The following is a 13,808-nucleotide window of genomic DNA, read 5'->3' as shown; positions in this document are numbered from 1 at the left end:
AAGAACTGTTTCTTTCAAGAATCTTTGTGGAAAGCATAGAAAAGGCTTCCTTTACAGAGCCCTGGCATATAAGTCTCCAGCAGAAAGCCTCTCTGCACTCCCAGACAACCACCTTTAAGCTGAAGACAATTGTCTATGAGCTAAGAGGGAGTTCTCCTCCCCTGACCCAAGGCTCTGTTTTGCAGTCTCCTAGTACCCCAATTATGTTTCCCAATTCCCCACTACCCAGAAGTGCTTGAATATCCAGGAGTTTGGGAACTGCTAGCCCTGGACTACTCATTACATGCCCAGGGAACACAAACCATCTGTTGCCGATGCCTCTGTACATTTTACAGTGGCGACTGGATCACGCCTAATCAGGGAACCTCAGCTTCAGCCTTCCACAATTTATATAGTGTTTTCCCATGCTCTGAGGTGGACTCAGTGATTCACTTCACTCAAACCCAGCACCCAACAGTGCTGACTCAAGGTAAAATCAGTCTATCACTCCACATTTTGCTTGCCCAAGCAGTCATTCCCACATCCTAATGGCAGAGCAAAATGTGAAACAACAAAATACCTCTTCATATTTAAAGTGTTGGAGAGATTAGGAATTTACAGGACACATCTAAACACAATAAAAGCAATATACAGCAAACTGACAGCCAATATCAAATTAAATGGAGAGAAATTTGAAGCAACTCCATGAATTTCATGGAAAGGACAAGAATGCCCACTCTCTCCTATCTAGTGAATATACTATTTGGAGTTCTTGCTGAAACAATTAGACCACAAATGAAGATCAAGGGAATACGAATTGGAAAGGAAAAACTGAAAGTATCACTATTTGTCAGTGATTGATAGTATACATAAAAGACACCAAAAATTCTACCAAAGAATTTCTAAAACTAAGAAACAATTTCAGCAAAATGGTTGGATACAAAATTAACTCAAAAAAAAAAATCAGTAGCCTTCATTTATACAAAAGATGAATGTTCATAGAAAGAAATTAGGGAAACACCACCTTTATAATAGTCAAAAATAATATAAACTGTCTTGGGGTAATGCTAAATAACAGAAAAATCTCTGTGACAAAAACTTCAAGACCCTGAAGAAAAAAATCAAAGCAAACCTCAGAAGATGGAAAAATCTCCAACACTTATGGAATTGTAGGATCATTAAAGTAAAAAATGTTCAACTTACCAAAAACAATCTACAGATCAATGAAATCCCCCATCAAAATCATGACACAATTCTTCACAAAAATAGAAAGAGTAATTCTCAATTTCATATGGATAAAGAAAAAAAGCCAAGAGAGCTAAAAAAAAAATTCTCAACAATGAGAGATATTCTGGAGGAATCACCATCCCTAACGCCAACATCTACTACAGAGCAATAGTGACAAATACCACATGTTATTGGTGCCAGGGCATGCAGGTAGATTAATGGAATAGGATTGAAGATCCAGAAATTACTCTAGAAACCTATGGACACTTGATCATTGACAAAGAATTCAAAACCATAGAGTAGAAAAAGGAAAGCATCTTCAATAAATGGTGATCTTTTCACTCACAGTATACAGATAGAAGTACCCAAATTATTGAAATTGATCCATATTTATGACCATGTACAAAACTAAAATCCAAGTGGATCAAGGACCACAACATAAAACTAGACACAGCGACTCTAAGAGAAAGTGGGAAATAGCCTTGAACACATTGGAATAGGGCAAAACTTCCTAAAGAGAACACCAATGGCTCAAGCTCTAAGATGAACCATTGACAAATGGGGCATCATAAATCTCAAAAACTTCTGTAAGGCACACGCCTTATAGAATAGAACAAATTGGCAACTTACAAATTGGGAAAATATATTTCTTAACTCTACAACTGACAGAAAGATAAGATCAAAAATATATAGAGAACACAATAGGTAACTTCAAAAACCAAAATAACCCAATTTCAAAAAATCGGGTACAGAACTAAAGAGAAAAATTCTCAATAAAGGACTCTCAAATGGCTGAGAAGCATTGATAGGATAGGAGGTTTCAGGAGAGGAAACCAGGAAAGGGAATAACATTTGAAACGTGAGTAAATAAAAAAAAGAGAAGAAATGTTCAACATCCTTAGTTATCAAGTAAATACAAATCAAAACAATCCCGAGTTTCCACCTTACAGCAAACAGAATAGTAAGACCAAAACCTCAAATGACAACAAATGTTGGGGATGATTTGGAGAAAAAGGAACATTTCTTTATTGCTGGTGAGATTGCAAATTGGTACAACCATTCTGGAAATCAATCTGGACATTCCTCAGAAATTTGGAAATAGATCTACCTGAAGACCCAGAAATCCACTCTTGGGAATTTACCAAAGATGCCCCACCAGGCCACAGGAGCTCATGTTCCACTATGTTCATACCAGCCATATTTGTGATAGCCATTAGCTGGAAACAAATCAGTTATCCTATGATAGAAAAATGGATAAAAAAAAATGTGGTTCATTTGCACAATGGAATACTACTGAGCTATTAAGAGTGAGGACATCATGAATTTTGCAGGCAAATGGATTGAATTAGGAAATATCATCCTGAGTGAGGTAACTCAGACCCAAAAGGACATGCATTGTATGTACTCAGTACTCATTAATAAGTGGATATTATCCAGAAAAGAAAAAAGAAAAGAGAAAAAAAAAAAAAAGAAAAAGTACAGAATACCCAAGATACAGTTCACAGAACTCAAAAATGTCAGCAAGCCAAAGTGCCCAAGTGAGGATGCCTTACTCCTACTTGGGAGAGAGAATTTAATTACAAGTAGGAATGGAGGGAGGGACATGGGAACAAAAGTGGACAGGGGTGGGGGCAGTGTTAGGAGGAATGGGAACCTGATCTGGTATTGGGTGAAGGATAAGGACTGAATCCCTGAGGCCCAGCAGAAAAAAATGAAAACAAACAACCTCAGGAGGTAGGAGGTTGGGTGGGGGCACTCCAGGATGCACAAGAAACCTGGGGGTTGAAAGACTCTCAGGATTCAAAGGGAGGGACCTTAGATGTAAGGCTCGACAGTAGGGGGAGAGAACTTATAAAGCCTACCTCAAGCAGGAAGACCAGGCATCGAGTGAGAGAGGGTGTTGCCATCCTACAGTAAAAACTCTGACACATAACTGTTCTTGTCTGAAAGAACTGTAGAGGAAAAAAATGGAGAAAATCCTGAGGAAAATGAGTTCCAGAGACAGACACAATGTGGGATCCAGCTCAAGCAAAGGCCCCAAGGCCTAATACTATTACTGAGGCTATGGAGTTCTCACAAAAAGGGACCTATCATGACTGTCCTCCAAAGACCCAACAAACAGCTCAAACAGTAAGGTGCAGATATTTACACCCAATCAATAGGCAGAAGCTGCTGACCCCACTGGTTGAATTAGGGAAGGGCTAGAAGAAGCTGAGGAGGAGAGTGCTTAGTAGGAGGACTAGCAATCTCAATTAAATTGATCCCCTAGGTCTCTCAGATACTGAATCACCAATTAGGTAGCATACAAAAGCTGATATGAGGACCACAACACATATACAGCAGAAGACTGCCTGGTTTGTGTTCAGTCTAAGAAGATGCACCTAACCCTCAAGAGAATGGAGACTCCAGGAAGTTCAGAGGTCTGATGGGTGGGGGTGGGTGGTGGAAACATCCTCATGAAGGAAGGATGGTGGGGAGGAAATATGGGATGTAGAACACTTGGAGGATGGAAGGGGTGGGGTATGAATAAAATATGGAGTATAATAAAATAAGTAAATAAAAGACAAAAATAAATTTAAAAAAAGAACAGAGAATATTAAACTCATTTTTCACAAACTAAGAATGAATCAAGTCTCTGAAGAAAGAAATCAAAGAAAATCTCAGAAATGGAAAGATCTCTGATGCTCATGGACTGGCAGGATTAATATAGTAAAAATGGCTATCTTGCCTAAACACTATCCAGATTCAATGAAATCCCCATCAAAATTCTAACTCAATTCTTCACCAAGTAAGAAAGGGCAATTTGCAAATTCATCTGGAAAAACAAAAAAACCTAGGATAACAAAACCTATTCTCAACAATAAAAGAACCTCTAGTGGAATCACCATGCCTGACCTCAAGCTGTACTACAGAGCAATTGTGAAAAAAACTGCATGACACTGGTACAGAAACAGACAGATAGATCAGTGGAATAGAATTGAAGACCCAGAAATGAACCCACACACCTATGATCACTTGATCTTTGAGAAAAGAGCTAAAACCACCTAGTAAAAAAGACAGCATTTTCAACAAATGCTGCTGGCTAAACTGGCAGTTATCATGTAGAACAATGTGAATTGATTCATTCTTATCTCCTTGTACAAAGCTCAAAGTGAATCAAGAAACTCCACATAAAATCAGAGACACTGAAACTTATAGAGGAGAAAATTGGGAAAAGCCTCGAAGATATGGGCACAGAGGAAAAGTTTCTGAACAGAACAGCAATGGCTTGTGCTGTAAGACCTAGAATCGACAAATGGGACCTCATAAAATTGCAAAACTTTTATAAGGCAAAAGACACTGCCAATAAGACAAAATGGCCACGAACAGATTGGGAAAGGATCTTTACCAATCTCAAATCTGATAGGGGACTAATATCCAATATATACAAAGAACTCAAGAAGCTGAACTCCAGAAAATCAAATAACCCTATTCAAAAATAGGGTAGAGAGCTAAAAAAAAGAGTTCTCAACTGAAAAATACCAAATGGATGAGAAGCACCTAAAAAAAATGTCCAATATCTTTAGTCATCAGGGAAATGCAAATTGAAACAACATGCTCCCCTATGTTCATAGCAGCCTTATTTATAATAGCCAGAAGATGGAAAGAGCCCAGATGTCCCTCAAAAGAGGAATGGATACAGAAAATATGGTACATTTACAAAATGTACTACTACTCATCTATTAAAAATAATGGATTTATGAAATTCCTAGGCAAATGGATGCATCTGGAGAATATCATCCTGAGTGAGGTAAGCCAGTCACAAAAGAACACACATGATATGCAGTTACTGATAAGTGAATATTAGCCCAGAAACTTAGAATACCCAAGATAAAATTTGCAAAACACATGAAACTCAAGAAGCAAGACCAAAGTGTGGGTAGTTGGTTCCTTCCTTGAATAGAAAACAAAATACACATGGGAGGAGTTACAGAGACTGAAGGCAGGACCATCTGAGACTGCCACACCCGGGGTTACATCTCATATACAACCACCAAACCCAAACTCTATCGCATATATCAGCAAGATTTTGCTGACAGGTCCCTGATATAGCTATCTCTTGTGAGGCTATGCCTGTGCCTGGCAAATACAGAAGTGGATGCTCACAGTCATCTATTGGATGGAACACAAGGGTCTCAGTGGAGGAGCTAGAGAAAGTACCCAAGTTGTTGAAGGGGTCTGCAACCCTATAGGAGGATTAACAGTATGAACTAACCAGTACCCCTCAGAGTTTGTGTCTCTAGCTGCATATGTAACAGAGGATAGGCTAGTAGGCCACCAATGGAAGGAGAGGCCCTTGGTCTAGCAAATTTTATATGACTCAGTACAGGGGAATGCCAGGGCCAGGAAGCAGGAATGGGTGGGTTGGGTAGCAGGGTTGGGGGAGGTTATAGGGGACTTTTGGGAGAGGATTTGAAAAGTAAATGAATAAAATATCTACTTAAAAAAAAGAATAAATCTAATTGTTTTGGGGAAAACCCCATACAAAAGACCAATGTGAGAGAAAATCATAGAATATGTTTTCAAGTAGAATTTAAAATAACAAATAATAGATCAGGTAAAGAGGGCATTAACAATGATTAATCCAGTACTCAATTTTGGTCAGCAATTATATTTAAAATAACAAAAAACATCTATTAACAACTAAAATCTAAGACCACTGGTATATAGTGAAATAATATAAGAAGACTTAAAGATATGAAACAAATCATTCTGGGAAACTTATAGTCACATTTTCCCCACTAGAAATCCCACAATATTCTCTCATTGGTTATTTCATTGTAATAACCTTAATGATATTAATAAGCACAAAGGATTTTAGGCCATCTAACCAAAGGCTCTATGGTATCTTTCTTTTTTTTTTTTCTGGACAGTTGGAACATCAAAGGATTTATTATCGTTTGCAGATGAGATAAACGCACCACCCCATACCTGAAAGGCTTTAAAAACCCTTTTTAGATTGTACCTTGGCACCAGCGGCCTCTTTTTTGCATCCGTTTCTAGTAAAGTCGGCAACCCTTCCCTCCGTATCAGTCCTCACTGCTGCTGCTTTATCACCACTCACAGAGCAGCAATGTTTGCAAGGATGTGCAAATGCTGTGGTCCACTCACACGGGTTAGTCTCCACCTTCCTCTTTCTTCTTCTCTTCCTCAAAGCTGTCTTCAAATCCTTCACTGTCTTCCTGGTCTTCGTCACCTTCTATCGCTGTGTCCCACTGTGGGTGGTTTTCTGGCACAGGCTTGGCCTCATGAACCTCCAACTTCAGTGGTTTAATCTGATCCAAGCCCATATAGGAGTCTGATCTCAGGAACACTGTATACTGATAATTTCCAGGCTTGCCGGGTGCGGGAAACTTGAGTTCTACCTCTTCTGTATCCTTCAGTGTGCACACATGGATATTAATGTTTGTTCTTTCCTATCTGCAATATAAAGCCACCCCCACTCTTGTTTTTCCTCAGGAAAGTAGAGACTATAGACAGGGTGTGTTATCTTTGACTTGGTCTCCAGAAGAGCTCTCTCTTTCCTCTGTATACTCTGTTGTAACTCTTGCCACTCTGCTTCATCATCTTTGCTTTGTTTCTCATCTTGCTCTCTATCAGACTCCCTGTCACTACCATCGTCTTTCTCACTCTGCGAATCTCTATTGGTTTCTTCCTCTTCAGAATCACTGCCCTTGTCAGAAATGTTGTCTTCTTCCTCCTTTATTGCAGCTTCACTCCCAACAACTCCATTTGCCTGCTTTTGCTTCTGCTGCTTTGCCTGAGTAAGGGCACAGTTGTGGGTTTCTTTTTTAAAGGCTTCTTTTTTTTTTTTTTTTTTTTTGGATTTGGGCATTTTCTTGGGTCCTTTGTTCTTCTGCTGCCATCCTCCTTTTGCCTTGATCTTGTTGGCATCACTCTGCCCATCTTCTGTAGGCTGTTCCTAGGCGGCGCAGATGGACTGCTCCTTTTCAAACACTTCAGCCATGGTCTGCCTCGTCAACTTAACCAACACTGTAACTATGGATCCTACTGTGATGTTGTTGCCATCTTCATCATCCAAGACCTGTGACTTTATGTCCATGGTCACATACGGGAAACTCCCAAGGACTGCCATGACCTCTTCATAATTTTCATCTTCAAGGAAGTGTAGCAGACTATGACGATCTGATTCTTTTAAACTAACCAAATCCTGGATAGTTTTAATTTTGTACTTTTTATGATTCGAGGCTCTCCTAAGATTGTCCTCTTCAATATGGGGGAGCTGTAGAAGGGGTGACTTAAACTGCTGGAGCCCCTGAACAGCCATCTGGGAAAGCTTCATACAGTTTTCTAAGGATGCCAAAGTTGGAGCACGAAACTCCCTTTCTTCACGGCTCCACGCCATTATTATTAGCTGGCAGATTACATTAACCATTTCTTGAAGCAGAGCAGGACATTTTTTCAGCATGAACTGTTGATCTTCTTCCAGTGTCTCAGGAATTTTCATTCTAGCAAGATGAGACAGTAAAAGAACTCTGGCCTTCAGGCTGTATGGACAGGTGAGTGGAGGTTCATTCTTTAAATTTATGCTGCCAATTTCCCTGATTAGCTGTGGTATTAAAATATTATCTGTTGGCCTGCTTGTGGAATCTTTATTATATTGAGGATCAAATTCAGAAGCTCCAGCTAAAACCATGATGAGACGTTTCATATCCATATTTCGAGTTTTATAAACAAAGTATGTATAAATCTGTGTTGTACGTATTAGAATCTGGTCTCCACTATATCGTATTGACCGATACCACCAAGAGCCCACTAAAACAGGAAGAATAACCATAAAAGCCAATCCATACACAAGTAAAACCAGAATTGAATTTTTCTGGTCAACTATCCAAGCTGGCAAAGCAATTCCAAAGCTTGTCGCTTGAGGCCCATCTGGATTTCCAAATTCTTCCCAATTTTTCCCAGACTCTTCATCTGTTAAAGCTGCATACGCTTTTGCTATCCTCATGAACATGACTTCATCACCTCCTTTATCTGGATGATATTTAAGTGACAACAAGCGATACTGTTTCTTAATTTCTGCCACTGTTGCTCCAGGATCCAAATTTAGTACTTCATAAGGATTGTACTCTTGATATTCTCGGTCTGTTTTGGAAACTTTGTATGCAAGAAATAAGAACAGTGCCCATCCTGCAAGCAGAACTATTTTCTTTACTGTAGGAATAATATTTGGCTGGGGTTTTAATAACCGTAAACGATACCACATACATCTTCCATATACTTTTCTGATATTCTTTAATCGAATTTGCTCCGCGTTCTGGTCTCACGGCCAGAGGTAGTAGGTGGTGGGGATCACGATGAGCACCACGAAGGAGGTGAGGAAGTAGAAGAAGGTGTTCCCACTGTCATCCTGCTGGAACTGCTGGCCTGCCATGGCTCCACCACCTCCGCCGCGCTCCCCTCACCGGCGCCACCACGACACACCCCCCCCCCCCCCCCCCGCGTTGGGCTCCGGCTCCCGGTTCCCTGGCCACGTGTGGAGTAGCTCGGACACCGCCGCCGCTGCCTCTCCTTCCCGCCCCCACGCCGCTCTCACTGGTATCTTTCTTTGTAGGATATGTTCTTTGATTCTAGAATAATGTCTCAGTTTGAGGAGATCAGAGTTAACCCTGTACTGTACTTTGTCAATGTTGTCCATACCCATTACATACCTGAGCAGAACTTACTGATTGGCATAAAAAGTTTTCAAAATATCCTATGTATATATGTATGTATGTATGTATGTATGTATGTATGTATGTATGTGTATATATATGCATGCCTTGATAGATGGAGGCTTTGCTGTAGCAATTGAATTATTGAATATCTTCATTTAATGATAAATTAACTTTGCAACATACAATCTAATTAGAGTCTTTAGAACATCATTGCATGTACAGACAACTTGAGTGCACATATTCCTATCTCTCCCCCAAATTTTAATGCAGTTACATGCAATTTTCAGTCCCTCCAATCAGGCATAACTTAATATTATACAGGAATTTAAATTAGGCTCGAATCCCAATGAGAATAAAGATGCACGGAGCATCTTGTCTGATAGAGACACAACATATCAGAACACTCAGAGTTCAAGGGCACCATCCTTCTGTTAATTTTTATTGAAGAAGATGCCTTGCTTCCTACAACATAGCCTTGAGATAAGCTTCAGAGCCTCTTCAAAGATGGTGTTTGTTCTGCTCATAGCCAATTTGATGTCCCTGAGCTCAAATCAGTATGAGTGAAGACAGTATGAGAAGTATGGAGAGGAAAATGGAAAGTAGCAATGTGATGAAACACTTCCTTGTTGAGTTCCTACCACAGAGTACTATGAGTTATCTCATCTCTTCATTTGAAAACCTTATTAAAACACATTGAAAACACAGTAAAGTGGATGTGATAGTGCATGTGTTAAATCCCACAACCATGGAGAAAGAGGCAAGTGAATTTCTGTGAGTTTTAAATCAGCCTGGTATACAAAGGAAGCTATATGACAGCATGGATGTTATACAGAAAAGAAAACTGCTCCTAAAAGTTAACACCAATAGTAGATGAAAAAGGTAAGTTTTAATTTTCAGTGATCTCTCTAACCTATCAGGATGCCTGAGCAAATGGCAGTGTGGCTGGAAGGAAAACTGCCATGAAACTATTTGTCATAATTAGAGCAGACAATGAGAATGATGGAAATTCATTTTATTAGATATTTTCTTTATTAACATTTCAAATGCTGTCCCCTTTCCAAGTTTCCCCTCTGAAAACCCCTATTCCCTCCCTCCCTCCCCATCAGGCCACCCTCTCCTTCTTCCTGGTCCTGGCATTCCCCTATACTGGGACATTGAGCAGTCACAGGACCAAAGGTCTCACCTCCCACTGATAACTGACAAGGCTATCCTCTTCTTCACAGGTGACTGGAGCCATGGGTCCCTCTATGTGTATTCTTTGGTTAGTAGTTTAGTCCCTGGTAGATCTGGAGGTACTGGTAGGTTTGTATTGTTGTTCCTCCTATGGAACTGCAATTCCCAATCTTTTTTTATGATATATATATCATAAATATCATATATATATACTTTTTATTAGGTATTTATTTCATTTACAATTCCAATGCTATCCCAAAAGTCCCCCACACGCTCCTCCACCCACTCCTCCACCCACCCACTCCCACTTCTTGGCCCTAGCATACCCCTGTACTGAGGCATATAAAGTTTGCACGACCAATTGTCCTCTCTTTCCACTGATGGCTGACTAGGCTATATTCGGATACATATGCAGCTAGAGACACAAGCTCCGGAGGTTACTGGTTAGTTCATATTGTTGTTCCACCTATAGAGTTGCAGATCCCTTTAGCTCCTTGGGTACTTTCTCTAGCTCCTCCATTGGTGGTCCTGGGATCCATCCAATAGCTGACTGTGAGCATCCACTTCTGTTTTTGCTAAGCCCTGGCATAGTCTCACAAGAGACAGATATATCAGGGTCCTTTCAGCAAAACCTTGCTAGTGTATGCAATGGTGTCAGTGTTTGAAGGCTGATTATGGAATGGATCTCTGGGTATGGCAGTCTCTACATGGTACATCCTTTCGTCTCAGCTCCAAACTTTGTCTTTGTAACTCCTTCCATGGGTGTTTTGTTCCCAATTCTAAGAAGGGGCAAAGTATCCACACTTTGGTCTTCATTCTTCTTGAGTTTCTGTGTTTCACAATTTGTATCTTATATCTTGGGTATTCTAAGTTTCTGAATTAATATCCTCTTATCAGTGAGTACATATCACGTGAGTTCCTTTGTGATTGGGTTACCTCACTCAGGATGATGCCCTCCAGGTCCATCCATTTGCCTAGGAATTTCATAATATCATTCTTTTTAATAGCTGAGTAGTACTCCATTGTGTAAATGTACCACATTATCTGTATCCATTCCTCTGTTGAGGGACATCTGGATTCTTTCCACCTTCTGGCTATTATAAATAAGGCTTCTATGAACATAGGGGAGCATGTGTCCTTCTTACTGGTTGGAACATCTTCTGGATATATGCCCAGGAGAGGTATTGCTGGATCCTCCTGTATTACTACGTCCAATTTTCTGAGGAACTGCCAGAATGATTTACAGAGTGGTTGTACAAGCTTGCAATCCCACCAACAATGGAGGAGTGTTCCTCTTTCTCCACATCCTCGCCAGCATCTGCTGTCACCTAAATTTTTGATCTTGGGCATTCTGACAGGTATGAGGTGGAATCTCAGAGTTGTTTTGATTTGCATTTCCCTGATGATTAAGGGTGTTGAACATTTTTTCAGGTGCTTCTCAGCCATTCGGTATTCCTCAGGTCAGGATTCTTTGTTTAGCTCTGAGCCCCATTTTTTAATGGGGTTATTTGATTTTCTGGAGTCCACCTTCTTGATATATATATATATATATATATATATATATATATATATATATATATGATATTAATCCCCTATCTCATTTATGATAGGTAAGATCCTTTCCCAATATGTTGGTGGCTTTTTTTGTCTTATTGACGGTGTCTTTTGCCTTACAGAAGCTTTGCAATTTTACGAGGTCCCATTTGTCGATTCTTGATCTTACAGCACAAGCCATTGCTGTTCTATTCAGGAATTTTTCCCCTGTGCCCATATATTCGAGGCTTTCCCCACTTTGTCCTCTATAAGTTTCAGTGTCTCTGGTTTTATGTGGAGTTCCTTAATCCATTTAGATTTAACCTTAGTACAAGGAGCTAGGAATGGATCAATTCACATTCTTCTACATGATAACCGCCAGTTGTGCCAGGAACATTTGTTGAAAATGCTGTCTTTTTTCCACTGGATGGTTTTAGCTCCCTTGTCAAAGATCAAGTGACCATAGGTGTGTGGGTTCATCTCTGGGTCTTCAATTCTGTTCCATTGGTCTACTTGTCTGTCTCTATACCAGTACCATGCAGTTTTTTGTCACAATTGCTTTATGGTACAGTTTTAGGTCAGTCATGGTGATTCCCCCAGAGGTTCTTTTATCCTTGAGAAAAGTTTTTGCAATCCCCAATCTTGATGAATATTAGATGCAGACCAACCAGATAAATGAGAACACATCTAAGGTGATTTTGCAGACTGAGAATCAGGCAAGAAATCTTACCCTCTCAAATGTGTTACCAGAATGCAATTTACAAATTTCCCTGAAAGAGAACAGTAATTTAGATACTACAGTTTATGTATTCACATTGCATAAAGAAGATGGAAATGGGAGCATACTTATGAATCTCTAAGGTCAATATAGTAAAAATGGCCATGCTACCAAAGCAATCTGTAGATTATATTGTATCCCCATTAAAATTCTAATAGTTTTTCATAGACCTTGAAGAAGCAATCATCAGCTTCATATGGGAACATATACACACAAACACACACACACACACACACACACACACACACACACACACACAGAGTGAGGTGGTTTGTCAGAAACCTGGGAATTGATCTACTTGATGTTACAGCTATACCATGATTATGCAAATACCCAAAGTCAATTCATGCTATTTCACAGAGACTAGCTCTACTATGTTTATGACTCTTCTATTCATAATAAAGAGAAGTTGGAAATAATCTAGATACCACTCAACAGAAGAATGAATAAATAAATTGTAATTGTATTGAATTTGCACAATAGATTATTAATCTGCCATTAAAATGAAATCATAATAATCACAGATAAATGGATGTAACTAGAAAAAATATCCCACACAGAAAGAAAATTATGCCAGGCATTTAATTAAATGCAGATATTAGCTGTTAAGTCAATGACAACTAAGCTACAATCCATAGAACCACAAAAGTAAAATATAGAGAACCAGACCAGAAGGAACAAACAGTTCTACTGAAGAATAATATATATATATAATAGCTATGGATGAATTGAGTGTAGGGGAGACTGAAATGGCTGCATCAAGTCAAAAAGGGAAACTAGAATGAGCAAGGAAATACAAAGAGATATATGTAAAATAAATGGCCCATTAGAGGGGTGTCTTAGTCAGGGTTTCTATTCCTACACAAACATGATGACCAAGAAGCAAGTTGGGGAGGAAAGGGTTTATTCAGCTTACTCTTCCACATTGCTGTTCATCACCAAAGGAAGTCAGGACTGGAACTCAAGCAGGTCAGGAAGAAGGAGCTGAGCAGAGGCCATGGAGGGATGTACTTTACTGGCTTGCTTTCCCTGGCTTGCTCAGCCTGCTCTCTTATAGAACCCAAGACTACCAGCCTAGAGATGGTCCCACCCACAAAGGGCCTTTCCCCCTTGATCACTAATTGAGAAAATGCCTTGCAGCTGGATCTCATGGAGGCATTTCCTCAACTGAAGCTCCTTTCTCTGTGGTAACTCCAGCTGTGTCAAGTTGACACAAAACTAGCCAGTACAAGGGGTAATATTGAAACCCAATGTAATAAAAATTTTCTTAAAATACATGCATGTATGAAGGTGATGTAAATGAAATTACCAAACAACAGGAGTGACAGAGCACTAACTCCCAATCTCTTATCACTAAATATAAGCTCTTATCATACATTATATTGGTAATGTTTAAT

The 13,808-nt window shown here is 39.6% G+C and overlaps 1 pseudogene; it reads right to left on the bottom strand.

Annotated features, from left to right (window-relative positions):
* Positions 1-6,119: 6,119 nt before the first annotated feature.
* On the bottom strand, positions 6,120-8,671 carry LOC110296528 (translocation protein SEC63 homolog pseudogene; annotated as a pseudogene).
* Between the last annotated feature and the right edge of the window lie 5,137 nt (positions 8,672-13,808).

The sequence above is a fragment of the Mus caroli genome, unplaced genomic scaffold (assembly GCF_978045245.1).
Source record: "Mus caroli unplaced genomic scaffold, Mus_caroli_1 scaffold_7, whole genome shotgun sequence".
NCBI classification, from domain to species: domain Eukaryota; kingdom Metazoa; phylum Chordata; class Mammalia; order Rodentia; family Muridae; genus Mus; species Mus caroli.
This window is presented reverse-complemented; position numbering and strand designations above follow the sequence as displayed.